This window comes from Chiloscyllium plagiosum, unplaced genomic scaffold (genome assembly GCF_037043375.1).
Source record: "Chiloscyllium plagiosum isolate Xiang-an unplaced genomic scaffold, Cpla_swu_hap1 HiC_scaffold_9, whole genome shotgun sequence".
Lineage (NCBI taxonomy): Eukaryota > Metazoa > Chordata > Chondrichthyes > Orectolobiformes > Hemiscylliidae > Chiloscyllium > Chiloscyllium plagiosum.
The window spans coordinates 42,405,537-42,428,201 of NW_028270147.1; the positions used below are offsets into that span (position 1 = coordinate 42,405,537).

At 41.3% G+C, this 22,665-nt stretch overlaps 1 protein-coding gene across 7 annotated transcripts in view; it reads left to right on the forward strand.

Moving 5' to 3' along the window:
• The window catches only part of mast2 (microtubule associated serine/threonine kinase 2), a 412,521-nt gene that overhangs the window by 89,332 nt on the left and 300,524 nt on the right, over positions 1–22,665 (forward strand). The window lies entirely within an intron of this gene.

Here is a 22,665-nt window from a genome sequence, read left to right on the forward strand (position 1 = left end):
ATAGATATTTTTAAATCAACCTGTTCAGAGATGTTATTACACATTTCTGGATCAGATGAAACTTGAACCCAGGCCTCCTGGCTCACATGTATAGACACTATCACTGATCCACAAGAACCCTCAAATTCCTCGCAGAATTGTCCTAATGATGTTTTGTCCATCATAAGGCCAGAAGTGGAGGTGTTCACTCAAGATTGTTCAGCACCAATTTGTACTCCTGAGGTATTGAGGCAATCTGAATCCTTATGCAGCAAGGTCTGGACACCCTTCAGGCTTGGACTGAAAAGTGGCAGATAATGTTCATGCCACACATGTGTCAGGCACTGACCATCTTCAACAAGAGAGAATCTAACCTTGTAACCCTTGGCTTTCAGTCACATTTTCTTAACTGAAATCCCCACCATCAACATCCTTGAGGGTTACCATTGACCAGAAACTGAACTGGAGCAGCCATATAAAGGCTCTGGCTACAAAAGATCAGAGGTTATTCTGGTGAGTAACTCCTTCAGGAACCCCCATTGCCAACCCACCATTTACAAGGAGTCTGGAATACTTTCCGCTTATCTGAATGAGTGCAGCTCCAACAACACTCGAGAAGCTTGACACCACCCAGAACAAACAAGCCCCTCAAATAGCAGCCTAACCACCATGTTCACGGTTGACTACCTTCAACCCACACACAGTGGCAGTTGTGCGTATTATCTGCACAATGCACTGTGGCAACTCACACAGTCTGCTTCAAAAACACTCTTCAACCCCCTGAATTCCCTCCTCCAGAAAGATAAAAGCAGCAGATGCGTAGGAACACTATCACTTGAAGTTCCTCCCCAAGACATACTCTTGACTTGAAGCTATGTTGCTGTTTCAGAGAATAGTAAAAACATTGCTTTTGATCTGTGTACTTTGTACTTTTTTTGATCATCATTCTAGATTGGAGAGTGCTTGTACTACGGTCCTCACTTGCCAATTTTGAACTTATGAGGGATAATCAGTACTTGATCTTACTGGTTGGAATGACATGGAGGTGCCGGTGTTGGACTGGGATGGACAAAGTTAAAAATCACACAACACCAGGTTATACTTCAACAGGTTTATTTGGAAGCACTAGCTACCTGATGAAGGAGCAGCGCTCTGAAAGCTAGTATTTCCAAATAAACCTGTTGAACTATAACCTGGTGTTATGTGATTTTTAACTTTACTGGTAGGAAGGTAGGGACTGTTATGGTATACAGTTAAGTTTCTACTGAATTGAGTTTGGCTTTTGGAAGCACAAGCTTGCACCATCTGTTCCATTGTTTCACTTGTGTTCAGCATTTCCTCCAAGGATTTCCTCTGATGTTAAATGAGAAAATTGACTCGAGGGTTAATTGGCGTATGATATCCACCCTGAATGCATCTTTAACGGTATTTGTTTTAAAATGTTCTAAATTACTTTTTTGCTAGGGTCAAAAATCACTCACTCATTCATTGAGTGATTCAAACCACTTAAAATACTGCATACCTGACTTTAGAACAATTAGATTTATGTAACTTTTAAAACATATCCATGTTTTTGTGTTTTTTCAATATCTGGCTGCCCAGTTGGAGTTACATTTATTCACGCAACATTAACTTTTTTTCCCAGAAATTCTGAATAAAAGTCCGGTCATTGTTGCCGTTCATTGGCTTCAGTAATTGAATTTCGGTAGACTTTGATTCCATCTTCTGAATGAGATTCTTGCACACAGTTATGCTGTTAGAAAATTGTGAAATTCCAATTGAAAGAAATGTGTTTGCTGTGTGACGCTGGAAAAGCATAGCAAACTGGCAAGCATCCAAGGTGCAAGAGAGTCGACATTTCGGGCATAAGCCCTTCATCAGGTTTTTGGAGGTGGGAGGGGAATGAGAAGTAAATAGGAGGGTAGGGTGGAGCTAGGGGAAGGTAGCTGGGAAGGCAATAGGTAGATGCATGTGGAGGATGATTGTGATTGGTCGGTGGGGAGGGTGGAGCGGATAAGTGGGAAGGTAGGACAGGTCAAGAGGGTGGTGCAGAGTTGGAGGGTTAGATCTGGGATGAGGTGTGAGGAGGGGAGATTTGGAAACTAGTGAAGTCAATATTGATGCTGTGAGGTTGAAGGTCCCGAGGTGGAAGATGAGGCGTTCTTCCTCCAGTTGTTGGGTGGCTTGGATTTGGCTGTGGAGGAGACTCAGGACTTTGCATGTCATTGGTAGAGTGGGAGGGGGAGTTGAAGTGGTCGGCCACAGGGTGGTGTGGTTGGTTGGTTGGATGGGTGCATCCCAGAGATGTTCCCTGAAATGCTCCGCGAGTTGGCGTCCTGTCTCCCCAATGTAGAGGAGACTGATGTGGCCGACCACTTCAACTCCCCCTCCCACTCCATCGATGACATGCAAGTCCTGGGTCTCTGCCGCCGCCAAATCCAAACCTCTGTCTGTTGGAAGAACACCTCATCTTCTGCCTTGTGACCCTTCAACCACGCGGCATTAACATTACTTCACTAGTTTCCAAATCTCCCCACCCAACCTCATCCCAGATCCAACCCTACAACTCGGCAACGCCCTCTTGACCTGTCTGACCTGTTTATTTTCCTTCCCGCCTATCTGCTCCACCCTCCGTACTGACCCATCACAATCATCCGTTACCTGCATCTACCTATTGTCTTCCCAGCTACCTTCTCCCCACTCTCCACCCCCACCCACGTATTTGTGTCTCAGCCTCCTTCTCCCCCCTGGATGAAGGGCTTTTGTCCGAAATTTCGACTCTCCTGCTCCTTGGATGCTGCTTGACCTGCTGTGCTTTTCCAGCACCATACCTTTTGACTCTGACTCTCCAGAATCTGCAGTCCTCAGTTTCCATGTATTTGCTCTTGTTTAGTCGTGAATTTAAATACAGGTTAGAATTGAGATGAAATGGAAACAGATTTTTGCCAAATATTTTCCTCACTTTATTTTCATGGAATGTAAAACTACCTTTATCAAGCTTAACTTAGTTATGGGTTAACAAATTTGGAAGATGTTTACAGTTCTTAGTTCACCCTGGGAAATTTGATTGATTTTAACAACATTTAGAATTGAGCTTATCGATGGAGGTCCTGAAACTTGATGTCAGTAGTGGAGAAAATGTTAAGATCTATCATTAAGTTTGTGACAACTAGGAATTTGGAAATAATGATATGACTGGGTCAAATGAAACTCTTTTATTGTTTGCAGCCCTTCTGGAGTTTTTTTGAGTAGATAAGTGGGAACCAGTGTATATTAGTTTTCAGAAGGCTTTTGGTAAGCTTGCATAGGAGGCTAAAACACACAATTTGAGCACACAGGATAGTTTGCATGGATTGAGATTATTTAACAAAATGAAAACACAGGAGGAACAAATGTTTCATTCTCTGGTTGATACTGTGGCTAGTTGGTGCAACAAGGATCAGTGCTTAGACCTCAGTTCTTCACTATATATACACCAATGATTTGAATGTGGGAACAAATGTATTATTTCCAAGTTTGTGGATGACACAACACAAAGCAATTTGTGATGATGATACTAAGAAGCTTCAGGGCTTTTGGGCAAACAGTGACTGGACAGAATATGTCATTTGAATATAATGTGATCAGTGCGAGGTTATTCACTCTTGGAAGAGAAATAGATGGACTGAGTATTTCTTAAATGGTGAGAATTTGGAAATGTTTGTGTTCAAAATGTGTTCTTGTGTTTAAGTGACTAAACGCTAACAGCCACTGCAGAAAGAAATTAGGAAGGCAAATGGTTACGTTGGCCTTGTCTATGTTCTATACTCTGTCCTGATAAGTCTAACTCAAATTGCCTTTTCTTTTGGCCTAAATGAACTGTTACATTTTTTAAACAAGTTCAATTATATCTTTTCAACATCTATGTGTTCTCGCACTAATAACAAGGTTTTCTAGACCTAGCATAATAACTGATGTAAATAAACCATTCTAATGAACTCTGTCAATATTTTCAGGTAACCTTAAAACACCATTTAATTCAGATGGAAGTCATCCAGCATTAAAAGCTTGTTTCCTCAGAGTATCAGCCATTTACTCCTGGGATAGATTCTCCAGCCACATGGAGTCCAGTTGTCCTGCTGTCTCTTTTGTGGTGATCTAGTCAACAATGGAAACAGACCGAAAACCACAGATCTGGAGCATTTCTTACACTTACTGGATTTTGATTAGCTAACTGAAGTTGCTCATGTAAAAGTCAGAAATTAACTTGATAACTATCCTGCCTTTTATCTTTTGGATTTTGCAGTGTATTTCCGTTCTCTTACTTTGAGGGTATCAGAAATTTAAATTTGTAAATTAGATTAGATTACTTACACTGTGGAAACAGGCCCTTCGGCCCAACAAGTCCACACCGCCCCGCCGAAGCGCAACCCACCCAGACCCCTACATTTACCCCTTACCTAACACTACGGGCAATTTTAGCATGGCCAATTCACCTGACATGCACATCTTTGGACTGTGGGAGGAAACCGGAGCACACGGAGGAAACCCACACAGACACGGGGAGAACGTGCAAACTCCACACAGTCAGTCACCTGAGGCGGGAATTGAACCCGGGTCTCTGGCACTGTGAGGCAGCAGTGCTAACCACTGTGCCACCGTGCCGCCCGAAATGCTTCGTGCTCCGTGAGTAAACTGTGGTTTAAAGAAATGAGTTGTTAGTCATTAGGCTATTAACACAGTACAAACCTGCCTACAATGGCTATATTTCAGGCTGATCATATATTGTCTCTCAGCCTAAATCCTGAATGATCAATCTTCTGTTAGACGGTTGATACAGGTAAGAGCCTTGTATTCCTGATGAAGGGCTTTTGCCCGAAACGTCGATTTTACTGCCCCTCGGATGCTGCCTGAACTGCTGTGCTTTTCCAGCACCTCTAATCCAGAATGTGGTTTCCAGCATCTGCAGTCATTGTTTTCACCATAGGTAAGAGCCTTGCAGGTGAATCTGAGACTTGTTTTTACAATGGTGCAATGCTTATTTTGTGCTCGCAAACAGGTTTGTATCTCTGCATTGATTGGGATTTAGGTTTAATGCAGTGGGTTGTGAAGTGTTAATCAATGGGCAGCTTAATGAACAAAAGGAAAGAGGTATGTGTTTGCAGCAGAAGGTGCCAATGTGGATTGCAGGCAATACAAAGAGGTAAAATGCCAATGATCCACTTGCAAAATAAGCCACAATATTTACAAGCATGGAAACAGTCTCTGAGCCGACATTTCATTCTTATCAGTGGATTTCATAATTGATTTGAATTCAAGAGTGCAGTGGTTTGAATTCAAGAGGAGAAAGTGAGGTCTGCAGATGCTGGAGATCAGAGCTGGAAAAGCGCAGCAGGTCAGGCAGCATCCAGGGAACAGGAGAATCGACGTTTCGGGCATTAGCCCTTCTTCAGGAATGAGGAAAGTTTGTCCAGCAGGCTAAGATAAAAGTTAGGGAGGAGGGACTTGGGGGAGGGGCGTCGGAAATGTGATAGGTGGAAAGAGGTCAAGGTGAGGGTGATAGGTCAGACTGGGGTGGGGGCGGAGAGGTCGGGAAGAAGATTGCAGGTTAGGAAGGCGGTGCTGAATTTGATGGATTTGACTGAGACAGGGTGGGGGGAGGGGAAATGAGGAAACTGGTGAAATCCGTTTCAAGAGTGCAGTTTCCTTGAGGTTTTCTTATGCTTTCAAGTAGGCTTTCCATCCACCTGTATTATATTCATTGTGCACATGTTTGGAGATCAAAAATACAAGTCTAGAATTAAGATAAATGATAACATTCATTCTTTGTGATTGAAAGTTCACCATTTACTCTGTGACAAGGAATTTACAAGTATCATCATTTCTTGCCTATCCATTGTTTCTTTGCTTATCTCATTACTCACCTCCCTTTGCCTTGCACATCCATTCCTTTTGTCAGTTGATTTTTGCTGTCTTCCACTTTGTCACAGATCTTCACGTTTTGTTTCCTAACTCCCACTTTACTACTCCCATTTTCCAGCTTCTACATTTGCATAAAATATATCTGTAACATTGATCTGAACCATTGACTCTGATGCTGCATTATCTACTGACCATTTTTTATTTCTGTTTTAGATTTCTGTTTTAGATTTCCAGCACCTATACTATTTTGTTTTTTGTATAAGATCGTTAGTCATTTCAGATTTTCTTCTGAGCCAAATAAAAAATAGGTTGTAGCCCTGGCCATATTCTTGTTATGTGCAATTTATGCTTGATAAGGTCGAGGGTGCCGAAGTGGAAGATGAGGCATTCTTCCTCCATTTGTCGGGTGGCTTGGATTTGGCTGCGGAGGAGACCCAGGACTTGCATGTCATTGGTAGGGTGGGAGGGGGAGTTGAAGTGGTCGGCCACAGGGTGGTGTGGTTGGTTGGGTGGGTGCGTCCTAGAGATGTTCCCTGAAATGCTCCGCGAGTTGGCGTCCTGTCTCCCCGATGTAGAGGAGACTGATGTGGCCGACCACTTCAACTCTACCTCCCACTCCACCAATGACATGCAAGTCCAGGGTCTCTTATGCCTCCAAATCCAAACCTCTGTCTGTTGGAAGAACGCCTCATCTTCTGCCTTGGGATCCTTCAACCACACGACATCAATATTAACTTCAGTAGTTTCCAAATCCACCTCCCCTCCCAACTCATCCCAGATCCAACCCTCTGAGTCGACAATGCCCTCTTGACCTGTCTGACCTGTCTATTTTCCTTCCTGCCTATCTGCTCCACCCTCCGCACTGACCCATCTCAATCACCTGCCACCTGCATCTACCTATTGTCTTCCCAGCTACTTTCTCACCCCCCAATCCCACCCTCCTATTCATCTCTCAACCTACTTCTCCCCTCCCGTTGTGCTTTTCCAGCACCATACCCTTTGACTCTGATTTCCAGAATCTACAGCCCTAAGTTTTAAAACTGTTTTCAAATGTCTTCCCACCAAACTGAATCACTTTATAATTTACCGTATTAAATTTCATCTACCACTTGGCTGCCTGTTTTGTACACTTGTGTCTTTTTGATGTTCAACACTAAACTCCACTCTGAATGCTTGCTAGTTTCAATCACTGTGTCTGTTGTTGAAGGACCATACGTTTGTATGTAAAGCTTACGTTTGAAGGGCATGTAGATTAACTTGTCGCAAACCAGTTAGAACACACACACAATCATAGAATTCCTACAGTGTGGAAGCAGGCCATTCGGCCCAGGTCCATATCTACCCTCCCACTCGGACCCACCCCACCCCCCACCCCCACCTCCGCCACTATATCCTCACACTAATTTCCCCTGACTAATCCAACTAGCCTGCAGATCTTTGGACTATGGGAGAAAACAAGAGCATGCGGAGGTAACCCATACAACATAGGGAGCACATGCAAATTCCACACAGTAGTAATAACCTGAGGGTGATCCATGGCGCTGTGAGGCAGCCGTGCTAACCACTGAGCCACTACGCTGCCCGATACATTCTGCATTTTTTTGGGCTCCTATCACATCATTCATTTAAAGGGGTTTTGGTGACCTGGAATGACCTTATATTCCTGCTGTATTTACACAGGCTAATTCTAACTGAAATTGTAGAATGTTCAGTTGAAGTGCCCAATTCTTCAATGATGTGGAGGTGCCGGTGTTGGACTGGGGTGGACAACGTTAAAAATCAGACAATACCAGGTTATAGTCCAACAGGTTTATTTGGAAGTACAAGCTTTTGGAGCACTGCTCTTTCGTCAGGTAGCTAGTGGGACAGGATCATAGGACACAGAATTTATAGTAAATAAATACCTGACGAAGGAGCAGTTCTCCAAAAGCTTGTACTTCCAAATAAACCTGTTGGACTATAACCTGGTAATGTGTGATTTTTAACCTAATTCTTTAATGCTTCAATTCTTTGAAAATTTTAGTTTTTCGACCTCTTCTGCTAAGCGTGAAGAATTGGCTGCTCTGACATATATTTGCTCAGCATTAATTTGTGATATTAAGAAAATCTCTTTCACTGGTGAGGGAACACTTTAGAATGAGCAGTGTAATTTGGACATCTTGAGCCTAGCTTTGCTCCAGGCAGCTATTTGTCTTCACATAAATCTGTACTGAAGGTAAAAACAATGACTGCAGATGCTGGAAACCAGATTCTGGATTAGTGGTGCTAGAAGAGCACAGCAATTCAGGCAGCATCCGAAAAGCTTCGAAATCGACGTTTCGGGCAAAAGCCCTTCACCAGGAATCCTGTACTGAAGGTATAACTGTGCTTTTCAATATTTTGTCTTTGCGTTTGCTAACCTTTTTATTAAAATTTTCAATTAAATAACATTGCTTATACAGTCATGCATGCATGGACCATTAAGATCTTACAATTAGCTGGCAGTAAGATGGATCACCATCTTGAATGTTTTCAAGATAAATGCCATCTCCTGCCCCTATATCCACAAGGTCCTGCCATACAGTGACTAACTTTGAATCTATGGGCCGATGGAATGGTATACTAACATTAATCTAGAAGCAAATGTAATTTGAACATGGATTACATGTTAAATATCTATTTTTGTGTTTATGTTCCGGTTTTTATAATTCATGTATGTAAATGCCAAGTTTGAGCTTTTCATGTTGCCCGTTAACATTTCTGGACTTGTTGCTGATGGGTTAATCATTTCTTGATTAGACTGACACTAAATGCAACTTAAAACATGACATATATAGTAAGTTTTAGATTTCATTCAAGGTGCTTACTTGCAAAGTACAAGATCGCTTAATCTCCATATTCCCAAAGACAGGCAAGATTATCCACAGTCTTAGATTTTGTCACTGATTCACAGTACTTTGCTCATCACCACATTAGTAATGATCTAATGCAAGCAGGTGTCCTTGAGTGGTCACTACTTACGTGACTCGGTTCTCAATGGTGTTCCTGAATCCAGATCGGTGACATTTTCTGCCTGGATATATAATGTAAAATAACAGAGGACAGTGGCAACTTGATCATTTTTCTCTACTAACATCACTGTTCAAAAGTAGATTTAAGCTCTTGGAGACACTGGCTTTTTTGTGATTAAGAAGTCATCTGAGGCTTGTAATGGAAGGGCTTTGGTTTACATCAACTGATTAATATACGGATGGACCTGATTTATTGGCGCTGCACTGATGACCTGGATTAAGGGATTGATGCACAATGGAATGCATTACTGATGCAGTTCCTTTGACTTGTCATGAGAAATGTAACTGGCAATTGTTTTTAACACTGTTTAAACTAAGGGAAGGGTTGTATAGACCTAAGCAAAGCAGAAAGGATAGCAAAGGTGATGGGTTTCATACTAACATTGTAGCTGTCTTCCTTTGTCCTAAGTTAATTTATCTTGATTGTTGCCTAAGTGAAACATTTCTACGTTACTCCAATTAAATTTGCCCTCCTTGGACATTGAACACAGCAGATACATTTAAGCAGTGACTGCACTTTAAATGTACTTAATTGATTGTAAAATGCTTTGGACATTTTAAAGTTGTGAAAGACGCTATAAAATGCAAGTACTTTTACAATTCTAAAGAAATATCAAGAGACATTTTCTTTTTTTTAAATTAGAACATCACAGAAAGCACTCTCCCTGCACAGCTTGCAGAATTATTTTGTTTCTCTTTTGCAGCAATTAAAAATAATTGATAAAAATCTTGCAGTTACTTAACATTGTAAGTATTTCTCTTCACATGATGAATGTTGATGATCTAGACATGCTCCAATAAATGAAAAGGTAAATATGATAGAAGGACTTGGAAATCTTAGTTAAAAATCACACAACACCAGGTTATAGTCCAACAGGTTTAATTGAAAACACACTAGCTTTCAGAGCGACGCTCCTTCATCAGGTGATAGAAGGAGCGTCGCTCCGAAAGCTAGTGTGCTTCCAATTAAACCTGCTGGACTATAACCTGGTGTTGTGTGATTTTTGACTTTGCACACCCCAGTCCAACACCGGCATCTCCAAATCAATTGTAAATCTTAAGTATAAATATTGGAATCACCTGAAAAAAAATACTTGGAATTCCTTCAGTCCAAGTGGAGCCTTGAGGCTAAATGTCTCATCACGATCATGAGGTAATAGTTTTTACAACAGTAAAACAAGAGAGCATTAAAAACCACCTAAAGCAAGTGAAAAGAAAACACAAACACAATGAATGTGATGTGTAAACAGACTATAAGTAGAGCTAAATTAACAATAGACTAACACCTTGGGCAGTGTCCTTTGTCCCATATTGCCTATCTGAATAGTTAATGAGGTTGGACAATAGGAGCTGAATTGTAATTTAAAACTTTATTTATAGCTGTATCTACGAGGTCAGTTTCAAGCTTTGAAAGCAAACACAGTAACTTGGCAAATGAATGTTCCTATTTAAGATTTTTATTTTTAGGTCAAAAATACAAATGTCAAACACAGTCATCCATTTCTACCTGCTTGTTTTATTAAATATTTTCTGTCTAGAGTTGCCAGTTCTTTTTATTTGGAAATCACCTGAAATTGATGATTAATATTCCGGACGTCTCTAGGGTCACTGAACAGAAAACACTCTCCCTGCACAGCTTGCAGAATTATTTTGTTTCTCTTTTGCAGCAATTAAAAATAATTGATAAAAATCTTGCAGTTATTTAACATTGTAAGTATTTCTCTTCACATGATGAATATTGATTACCTAGACATTCTACAATAAATGAAAAGGTAAATCTTATGTTCTTAAGACCAATCATCCTGGATTTGGCTTCATCACACCATCATGGCTAGAAATTTTGTTTTTTGACAATTTTTAAGTGCTTTAATAATGGAAGTTTGACATTGACCTGCATAAGGATATATTATTACATTGCATTGCATATACAGGTTCATGACACATAGGAGCCATTCACACCAATCAGTCTGTGTTAGTGTCTGTGCTTTATTTAAGTCGCCTCTCATTTTTTTCATCTCAATCTATCATTACAGCCTTTATACTCCTTTCATTCTCACACATGATCAACAATGCCCTCCAACGTATCCCTTCCACTTTGTGCACCTCTGCCCTTGACTACCCCCCCTCCCCAACTGCAACAAAGATAGAACCCTTCTGTTCCTTACTTCCCACCCCACTCGTCTCTGGTTACAGCATGTTATCCTTCACCATTTATGCCACCTACAATCAGACCCCACCACCAGAGATATATTTCCCACCCCATCCCTATCTGCATTCTGCAGAGACCATTCCCTCCACGACTCCCTTGTCAGGTCTATTTTCCCCCCCAGGAGAAAGTGAGGACTGCAGATGCTGGAGATTGGAGCTTAAAAATGTGTTGCTGGAAAAGCGCAGCAGGTCAGGCAGCATCAAAGAAGCAGGAGAATCGACGTTTCGGGCATAAGCCCTTCAGGAAGCTTATGCCCGAAACGTCGATTCTCCTGCTCCTTTGCTACCTGACCTGCTGCGCTTTTCCAGCAACACATTTTTAAGCTATTTACCCCCCCTCAACTCACTCTCCACTCCTGGCACCTTCCCTTGCCACTGTTCATCTTCCTTCCCACATATCCGCTCCACTCTCCCCTCCGGCCTATCGCCATCACCCCCACCTACGTTTACCTATTGCCTTCCCCACCCCCACCCCCACCCCCACCCTCCTATTTATCTCCCAGCCCGCTTACCCCAGCCCGCTTCCCCCACCTGCACATTCCTGATGAAAGCATTATGCCTGAAACGTCGACTCTTCGGATGCTGCCTGACCTGCTGTCCTTTTCCAGCACCTCACCTTTCGACTCTGATCTCCAGCATCTGCAGTTCTCACTTTTTCTCCTCCATCCACACTTGCTGGTTTATTTTCCCCTTCATATGTATCTAAAATGTTCACTTCAACTACTGTCTGTCAAAGCAGATTCTGTGTGCTTTCCACTCTGGAAGTTATTTGATTTCTGTATTCTCTCTTGGTGACTATCTTATATTGATGGCTTCAAGTCATACTTTTCCCCAAAAGAGAAAACATTCCCTCTGCATGATCTCCTTGTATTTACGTGGGTTTCCACTGGGTGCTCTGGTTTCCTCCCACAATCTAAAGGTGTGCAGGTTAGGTGAATTGGCCATGCTAAATTTCCCATAATGTTCACAGATATGTAGGTTAGGTGCATTCCTGAAGAAGGGCTTATGCCCGAAACGTCGATTCTCCTGCTCCTTTGATTCTGCCTGACCTGCTGCGCTTTTCCAGTAGCACACTTTTCAGCTCTGCTCTCCAGCATCTGCAGTCCTCACTTTCTCCTAGGTGCATTAGTCAGGGATAAGTGTAGAGTAATAAGGTTGGAAAAATGGGTCTGGGTGGGTCACTCTTCAGAGAGTCGGTGTGGACTTGTTGGGCCAAATGGCCTGTTTCCACACTGTAGGGATTCTATGATCTATGAATTTCCAACTGTGTCAGTCTTTCATAATTTGTAACATAACATTAAAGAGATGCAACCTATCAATCTTTTTGCATATGCTCGCATGTTTCTGACATAATTTTTACAAATTTTCTTAGCACCTTCTGTATTTCCTTTAGAATATGGCAACCTGAACTGCACACACTACACTTAAGTTTGGCTCAGCCAAGCTTTGATACAGGTAATTGTTTGGAGTGGCAGATGGTAGGAAGTGGGGTTCCACAAGAATTAGTTTCCAGAAGGTTCCACAAAGCTTATGGACTGAAATAGAGCCAGTTACTGCAAACAAGAGTAGAATCTTCATCCACTACCAGCAGGTCCCGAGTAAACAAAATCTAGATGCTCTCAGAGCTGCCACAGTCAGGTCTCAACAGACTGCTTGATGCTGCGCCAATCAGTATTGATTGAAGGTGCTGCCAGAGTGTACAATCTGCTGCTAAATCCAGGAATGCTTGAGGAATATCTGAATGAATTAAGAAAGCAGCAGAATCAGGCCTCTTGAAGACAAAGACAGGAATGATCATCACTGATCAGCAGGAGGAAAGGTGAGTGGAGCATCTGATTTCCATGCACCAAGAACATTATCACTGAAGAAGCTCACCGTGCACTTCCAGAATTCCTGTCATTGAAGAAAACGAAACCTAACCCAAAAAAAAAACGTGTGGACTGTACTTGTTTACTACAGCAGCCTCAATTACATTGGAGAAGCATGGAGTGCTTATGCAAAAGCAAATAAAGGTGGCTGAACAGCTACCAATTCTGCTGTCTTAGACACCTATTGGACATTTCCTGGTGAGACAGAGTATGGAATTATACCAGCATGCAGGGATTGAGTGTGGTGCTGGAAAAGCACAATTGGTCAGGCAGCATCCGAGGAGCAGGAGATTCGACGCTTCGGGCATAAGCCCTTCATCAGGAATGAGACTTGTGGGTGGGGGCTGAGAGATAAATGGGAGTGGTGGGTGAGGTTGGGGGGAGGTAGCTGGGCAAGTGACAGGTAGATGAAGGTGAGGGTGAAGGTGGTAGATCAGAGGGGGACAGGTCCAGAGGGCGGTGCCGAGTTGGTGGCCGGAGACTAGGATAATGTGGGATGACGGAAAAATGAGGAAGCACCTAAGGGGCAACTTTTTCACACATAGGGTGGCACATGTATGGAATGAGCTGCCAGAGTAAGTGGTGGATACTGGTACAATTGCAACATTTAAAAGGCATCTGGATGGGTATATGAATAGGAAGGGTTCATATACCCAGATGTTGCAGGTGGGACTAGATTGGGTTGGGATATCTGGTCGGCATGGACGGGTTGGACCAAATGGTCTGTTTCCATGCTGTACATCTTTATGACTCTATGTTGAAATCCACATTTATCCCGTGTAGTTGCAGGGTTCCAAGGCTGAATATGAGGTGTTCCTCCTCCAGGTGTCGGGTGGTAACGGTTTGGCGGTGGACGAGTCTCAGAACCTGCATGTCCTTGATGGAGTGGGAAGGAGAGTTGAAGGAGGAGGATGTTTTATATAGAAAGGGAAGTTAAATGTTTCAAGGCAGAGATTGATAAATTCTTAATCTTGCAAGGAATTAAGGGATACAGGGAGAGGGTGGGTAAGTGGCATTGAAATGCCCATCAGCCATGCTTGAATGGTGGAGTGGACTCGATGGGCCGAATGGCCTTAAATCCACACCTATGTCTTGTGGTGTTATGGAAAGAAGTGCCCTTAATTATTAAAATGAGTATTTAAATTCCAAAATAATTTGCTGCTTTGTATAATTTTTACTTGAGGTATCTGTATGTTAGTTAAAATGTGCCAAATCAAAAATGTATATCTGCAGCATTTGTGTACGAGACGTAATGTTTTCCAGAAATATCAGTTCAGCTTCAATTAGAAACCCCGTGCATAAGCTATTACTTTAGTTTAGTTTTCATAATATTTTACCATTCAAATTGTGGGCATGGAGTTAGCTGAAAAATACAGATTTTGCAATGGTGTGACTCGTAACTGTATTTTATTTCAATTGTTTATGCATATTTTTCCAGTTTTGGATTCCTGCCTGTCTACAATATACACTTGTTCTTTTTATTTGGCGCCTGTTTAATTCCAAGATTGGCTGCTGATAGTTTTATTAGTAGTATGTGTGAAAGAAGAGCAGTGCCAGCATCACTGAACTAGAATGCAATGTAAGTGCAATGCACTGAACAGAAATGATGTATTAAATTTACTTCCAACATGACCCTCTTATATCTAGTTGACTAAATCATCACAGTATTGTCTTGGGGTTGCACCTGATGCATTATATTGACATGGAGGACAGTTACGAGGGAAATCCCATCTAGGTTGTATAACTTTTTACAGTATGTTTTTGTTGACAAAGAAAAAAGGAAAGGAAATCGAGAAAAAAAAAACAAATGTCATAACACTGTTAAAACGTAAAACAGTTCATTGTGACGGTTTACCAGGAAGCACTTTTATTGAAAATAGCAGACAGCTCATTCCTGCTGATCCTATTTATATTACTCCATTATTTTGGTAAGCCATGACACACCCCTATCTGTATCAATGGAGCTGAGGTGCAGAGGGTTGAGAGCATTCTAGGAGTGACAGTAACCAGCAATCAGTCCTGACCTCCCACATAGATGTGATAGTCAAGAAGGTACAACAGCTCCTCCTCTTCTCAGGAGGCTGAAGAAATTGGGCATGTCCATAATGACCCTCACCAACTTTAACACTTGCAACATAGAAAGCATTCTATCTGGGTACATAGCACCTGGGTATGGCAACTGCTTTGCCCACAACTGGAAGAAACAGCCTCGACCATTAAGAAAGCCAACTTCCCATCCAGGGACTCCATCTACACTTCTTGGTACCATGGAAAAGCTGCCAAAATCATCAAAGACCATAGATAATACTCTCTTCCAACTTCTTCGGTGAGGTAGAAGATACAAAAGCTTGAATGCTCGCATCAACAGATTCAAGAACAGCTTCTTCCCTGCTGGATGGACCTTTCTAATACTGAACCTACTTTTGTGCCTCTCATGCTGTCATAACCCTGTATGCCTTGCTCTGTCTCTGACCTTATGATCTGTATGACCTTGTATGTTATGATCTGCCTGAACTGCTCACAAAACATGTGCTTAGGTACATGTGGCAACAATAAATCAAATCAGAATCAAACATGCATGAATTTCTGGTGTTCTGAAAGGATATACCACAAATTTCTGCAGGAACTGCAGGAAATTTCTTTGCGGGAGGATATCCTTGTTTTTAGGTTGGATTGTCAACTCATTATGATTAAAAGTAACCACTTGTAGCATGACTGATTGCTTATGGAGTTGCATCAATATTTATTAGAACTTTATCTCACTTTGCTATTGTTTTATTTTCCCTAAATAGTTATTGAGGACATTTTTGACTTGCAACTAACATTAGAAGGACCTTGGGCTGAATAAAATCGTAAACACAATTTTATTTGAGCATTCTAATACAATAGCCTTTGGAGCAACTTTGCAGTTATTGTAGTGTTGTGTCAGCTGAGCGCAAGCAGTGAAATTACTAACAATAGAAGCATCTCATAAAGATTTTGAAGCAGTTGTGTGTGATATAAAAAAGTTTAAGATAAAACTCCAGCTTTCGGTTGAAAAGAAAATCAAGTTTCAGTCAGCCATTTTTTTTCCCTTGTGTTCTTCTCAATAAAAGAAATGCTGTATTTGATGAGCGGCCCAGAATTCACTCAGTTGTGCTGCAGTAGAATTTTTTTGAGTTCATCCTATGGTGTATTATAAAATGAAATTCCCCACATGGTTTCAAATACCTGCTGCAAACATTGATTTCAAGCACTACTTGACAGTGATATGCATTAGGATTATACTGAGAAGAATTTGGACCACCCGAAACACTGCATACAAAGATGATAAAAGACTTGCCAAGTACATAGGTTCCAATTTTCTGCATTCCTGGTGAAGAGCTTAATGCTCGAAATGTCGATTTTCTTGCTTCTTGGATGCTGCCTGACCAGCTGTGCTTTGCCAGCACCACTCTCAACTCCAATTTTAAGTTTAGTCCAGTACAAGAATAACTCGATTTATTCTTTTGGGCTGTCCAGCATTTATTACCTATCACTTATTACCTTTGACAAGGTGGTGAAGAGTTGTCAGCAGTTACTTACAATAAAGCCTCAGCTTCCTTTAGGCATTGTTGCTCCGTCATGAGGAGGAAGCTGATCTTGCCTGCATTCACTTGGCTGGGGAAATCACCTCGCTTAAGCTTCAGCTCTGTGCCCATCTCCTCTGGTTTATGGAGTTGCATATTGTTGAGGAGAAAGCAAGTCCCACCATTGATCCAGCAAAATATGCAGACAAAACAGATTTGTATTGGCATCATATTTTGGAACAATTGTCCAGTATTTATACACATGATTCAAAATTAAGAATGAACTCTGAACTCTGTCCACAACACTAATTAATTTCATATTTGTATGATTCAGATGAAGTTAAGTAATGCATTGCAATAAACGTTTGCATTTGATTTGCCAAACAACCGAATAAAAATGCCTTTGTTATCTCACTTGCTACTGTTGTATATTATAATTAAGTAGATATGCTGCATTTTTCCACATTGGAATATTTAATTGTCAGACTTTTTAATGGGTAGCAGTAATAATAAATGGATTTGGAATTTCATCACTTTGGTTCAGGTTTAACTATGAAGAGTGTTCTCAAGGACATTGACATGTATCAAACTGAATGCCAGATTTTTGTATAGAATTCCGACAATGCATTCTTGTAGCTTGCCTACACTTTTAATCTTTGCTTCAGTTCTCAGGCATTTGAGTATACCTATCAGTAAAAATGTGATAAAATTGAAGTTTGGAATTATTTGTTTGTTGAATTTGAAGCATGTGAAGTGTTGTAATTATTTTTTTCCAAGTTGTATGGTGTTGCATGAGGTAAGTTTGGGTAGTCTCAGCAGTAGTTCCTAGTGAATTTAGATTCACATTGGCAAACTATCCAAAATTGGCTGCCTTCTTGATGGATGTTATTGCACAACTTATGTGTATTTGGAAAACTTGAAGTATTGCAACAAGAACTGATGCTGAATTTAGGATTCTGCTATGCTATACTCCATTTGATATGTGCTGAACCTGGCTTATGGATGGTGACAATGGTCTTAAAGTTAGTTTCTTGCTGAGTGCTGACCAGGAAAGTGCAGAACTGGAAAATACAAAGGAATCTATTTAGCTATCATTTTCTTTGAGCAAAAAGAAAAGAGTTGTGGGCGCAGCTGAAAGTAGCAGCTTACTTTTAAAGACCTTAAGTGAATGGTTTCCTTGATATAATGCATTAACATATTACAAGATGTGATTTAATACACCGTAGAAACTAGAAGTCTACAGCTTTAATCTCCTATGTTTAAAAACATTTCAGCCATTTAAAAGTGAGCCACAAAATTTTCCTACATATTGCTTGTACACAGAAAAGTCATCCAGGTTTTGTTTTCTATCCAGTGGCTTTGGATTGAGTGCAACCAAGTTTGGTTTTGATCATGATAAGTTTAAGAAGATAAATTATATACAAGCATTCATCATTTTTGGTCTTGCATGCAAAAATGAATTTATAGGATGTATCGAAAAACTGCTAGTTTCTGAAGCTATAAGAAAACAGACAGCACTTTCAAGTTCAAATTTAATTTAGGAAGTGGGATCATCTACTATCACACTAGAAACAAAAGAATTACTGTTGTTGTGGTTCTATTCGCCGAGCTGGGAATTTGTGTTGCAGACGTTTCGTCCCCTGTCTAGGTGACATCCTCAGTGCTTGGGAGCCTCCTGTGAAGCACTTCTGTGATCTTTCCTCCGGCATTTGTAGTGGTTTGAATTTGCCACTTCCGGTTGTCAGTTCCAGCTGTCCGTTGCAGTGGTCGGTATATTGGGTCCAGGTCGATGTGCTTATTGATTGAACCTGTGGATGAGTGCCATGCCTCTAGGAATTCCCTGGCTGTTCTCTGTTTGGTTTGTCCTATAGTAGTAGTGATGTCCCAGTCGAATTCATGTTTCTTGTCGTCTGCTTGTGTGGCTACTAAGGATATCTGGTCGTGTCGTTTCGTGGCTAGTTGGTGTTCATGGATGCGGATCGTTAGCTATCTTTCTGTTTGTCCTATGTAGTGTTTTGTGCAGTCCTTGCATGTGATTTTGTACACTACATTGATTTTGCTCATGCTGGGTATCGGGTCCTTCGTTCTGGTGAACGAAGGACCTGATACCCAGCATGAGCACAAAATGACACGACCAGCTATCCTTAGTAGCCACACACGCACTTGAAAAGCAACATGAATTCGACTGGGACAACACTACTATTTTCGGACAGGCCAAACAGAGAACAGCCAGGGAATTCCTAGAGGCATGGCATTCATCCACAGATTCAATCAACAAGCACATCGACCTGGACCCAATATACCGACCACTGCAACAGACAGCTGGAACTGACAACCGGAAGCGGCAGGTTCAAACCACTACAAATGCCGGAGGAAAGATCACAGAAGCGCTTCACAGGAGGCTCCCAAGCACTGAGGATGTCACCTAGACAGGGGACGAAACGTCAGCAACACAAATTCCCAGCTCGGCGAACAGAACCACAACAACGAGCACCCAAGCTACAAATTTTCTCACAAACTTTAGGAGAATTACAACTGGGGAAATCAACGCAGCATTTTTTTTCAAGGTTGATTTATTCTGGAGTGTATTAATAATCCTTTATACAATACACATACGTGAATTCAACACGTATTTTAATTCTGCAGTGAGGGGGAAGCAAGTTAAGATGCTAATATAGGAACCAAACAAAACCCATTTATCTGGGTGTAGCCTTATCTCCAAAGAATACTGCTGCTACTTTATACTGTGAAATAAGCTAATGCAAAACCAGAAGTGAACTCTGGTCTTTGGTAAATAACAAGTACTTTGCATGAAAATTCTTTAAAGCTATCCAGTGCCCTTCTGGTTTGCCTTCTTGAATTTTATTATGTCGTGCAAAAGTGTTCAATCCGGTCTCCAAGCGTATCAGTTCTTTGTTTGGAATTGGTCTCACCACCTGAACATTAGGTTAAGAATTTAATTGTCTGCAGTTTCTATTTGTTGATGTAATGGTATGGTGGTTTTGCCATCAGTGCCCTCAGGCCTAAGCAGTGGAATTTCCTCTCTATATTTCTTCCTCTCTTTCATCCTTTAGAGCACCCTGTGAAACAGACCTCTGTTTCAAAACAGATATTAAACGAAGGCCTGGTTATGTCTCTGCTCGACATATTTTGAGGAAAACGTTTGACCACATGCCTTCAAAAGAAAGACAATAAGAAAATAAAGACTTGCATTTGTACAGTATCTTTCATGACTACTCTAAGTTTTGAAACGTATATAGTCAATTAACTGTCATCACTGTTGTAATGTATGAAGCATTGCAGCCAATTTGCATATTGCACATTCCCACAAATATGACGTGATAATAATCAGACCATTTGTGGGATGTAAGGTGAGGAATAAATTTTGGCCAATAAACCAAGGATGACCCCTATGGTTTTCCTCAAAATATGTCGAGCAGAGACATAACCAGGCCTTAGTTTAATATCTGTTTTGAAACACAGGACCTCCAACAGTTCAGCATTCCATTGGCATTGGATTGTGAACTTTCATTTTGAATGGGATTTGAACCCTGAACCATCTGGCTTTGAGCCACAGCTGACACCGATAACTTTAGTTTGATTTTGTCAAATTTTGCTTTATGATGCTCCTGAGAAGCATTATGATGCTCCTGAGAAGATAGATGATAAATACAATTCATTCCATGTATTCAGATTAATTTAGTGATTTCTGATTAAGGATACTATTTTGCTTTGGGTTTCTGATTCTGTCTTTTCTGGGTAGCACAAAGGATCCCAGAAGGAATTTCCAATTCTGGTTTACTGTATTCATGTGAGATTCAACTCATGATCCACCCCATGTCCCAATGGCTGGTTACCCAATTTGTCTGTTGACAGTGCTGTTTTTACATAGCAACTGAAAAGCAAACAGGATCTTTAATATCCAATTGGATGATGCTTAATTATTAATATCAAACTTATAATGGAAAGCTGTTCTTTTCCACTTTAGTTTGTTTTATAAATAATAAACAGAAATGTTGAAAGAGAACTAGAAAATATCTTTTAATGCCCTTATTCTTCAGAGTTGCTTTCAACATTGACCTGGAGATTAATTTTAATTTGTGCAGACTCCAGACTAATTGCTAGGGTTGGTAAAACAATGACTGCAGATGCTGGAAACCAGATTCTGGATTAGTGGTGCTGGAAAAGCACAGCAGTTCAGGCAGCATCCGAGGAGCAGTAAAATCGACGTTTCAAGCAAAAGCCCTTCATCAGGAATACAGACAATTGTTAGGGCTTACAACTCCATCTGAGTGCATAGTCCAATCCATTTTCAGGAGGGTTACAGTGGGACAACTTTGGAATTTACTAATGCCATTTCGGTATGGTCTGAATATATTTCGTTTCTCACAAAAATCTTTTCATTCTCTTCTTATGCGGCAAATTGAAGTGTTAACTGTAAATACAAAAGAATGCTTTTGGCGGGTTGAAATCAAATTTGAATGGATTTGAAAAGCTGCTTTTTCTTGGTGCAATACGCGGCCACAACATTTATTTGAACATATTATTTTAGAGGCTTTGTAAATGTGCATTAGCCTTGAAATTCACCTCGTTTAAAATAAATTATTTTAGGAAATCAGAATTAAGTCTAATAGAGTCATGAGAGGTGTATAGCATGGAAACAGACCCATTGGGCCAACCTGTCCATGCTGACTAGATATCCCAACCCAATCTAGTCCCACCTCCCAGCACCTGGCCCATATCCCTCCCAAACCCTTCCTATTCATATACCCATCCAAATGCCTCTTAAATGTTGCAATTATACCAGCTTCCTCCACATCCTCTGGCAGCTCATTCCATACACGTACCACCCTCTGTGTGAAAACGTTGCCCCTTAGGTCTCTTTTATATGTTTCCCCTCTCACCCTAAACCTATGCTCTTTCGTTCTGGACTCCCCGACACCAGGGAAAAGACTTTGTCTATTTATCCTATCCATGCCCCTCATAATTTTGTAAACTTCTATAAGGTCACCCCTCAGCCTCCGACGCTCCAGGGAAAACAGCCCCAGCCTGTTCAGCCTCTCCCTGTAGCTCAGATCCTCCAACCCTGGCAACATCCTTGTAAATCTTTTCTGAACCCTTTCAAGTTTCACAACAACTTTCCGATAGGAAGGAGACCAGAATTGCATACAGTATTCCAACAGTGGCCTAACCAACGTCCTGTACAGCCAAAACGTGACCTCCCAACTCCTGTACTCAATATTCTGACCAATAAAGGAAAGCATACCAAACGACGCCTTCACTATCCTATCTACCTGCGATTCCACTTTCAAGGAGCTATGAACCTGCATTCCAAGGTCTCTTTGTTCAGCAACACACCCTAGGACCTTACCATTAAGTGTATAAGTCCTGCTAAGATTTGCTTTCCCAAAATGCAGCACCTCGCATTTATCTGAATTAAACGCCATCTTCCACATCTCAGCCCATTGGCCCATCTGGTCCAGATCCTGTTGTAATCTGAGGTAACTCTCTTTTCTGTCTACTACACCTCCAATTTTGGTGTCATCTGCAAACTTACTAACTTATACCTCTTATGCTCGCATCCAAATCATTTATGTAAATGACAAAAAGTAGAGGACCCAGCACCAATCCTTGTGGCACTCCATTGGTCACAGGCCTCCAGTCTGAAAAACAACTCTTCACCACCACCCTCTGTCTTCTACCTTTTGAGCCAGTTCTGTATTCCAAACGGCTAGTTCCCAAAGGGAACCTTGTCGAACACCTTACTGAAGTCCATATAGATCACATCTACTGCTCTGCCCTCGTCAATCTTCTTTGTTACTTCTTCAAAAAACTCAATCAAGTTTGTGAGACATGATTTCCCACGCACAAAACCATGTTGACTATCCCGAATCAGTCCTTGCCTTTCCAAATACATGTACATCCTGTCCCTCAGGATTCCCTCCAACAACTTGCTCACCACCGAGGTCAGGCTCACTGGTCATTAGTTCCCTGGCTTGTCTTTACCGCCCTTCTTAATAAGTGGCACCACGTTTGCCACTCTCCAGTCTTTCGGCCCCTCACCTGTGATTATCGATGATACAAATATCTCAGCAAGAGGCCCAGCAATCA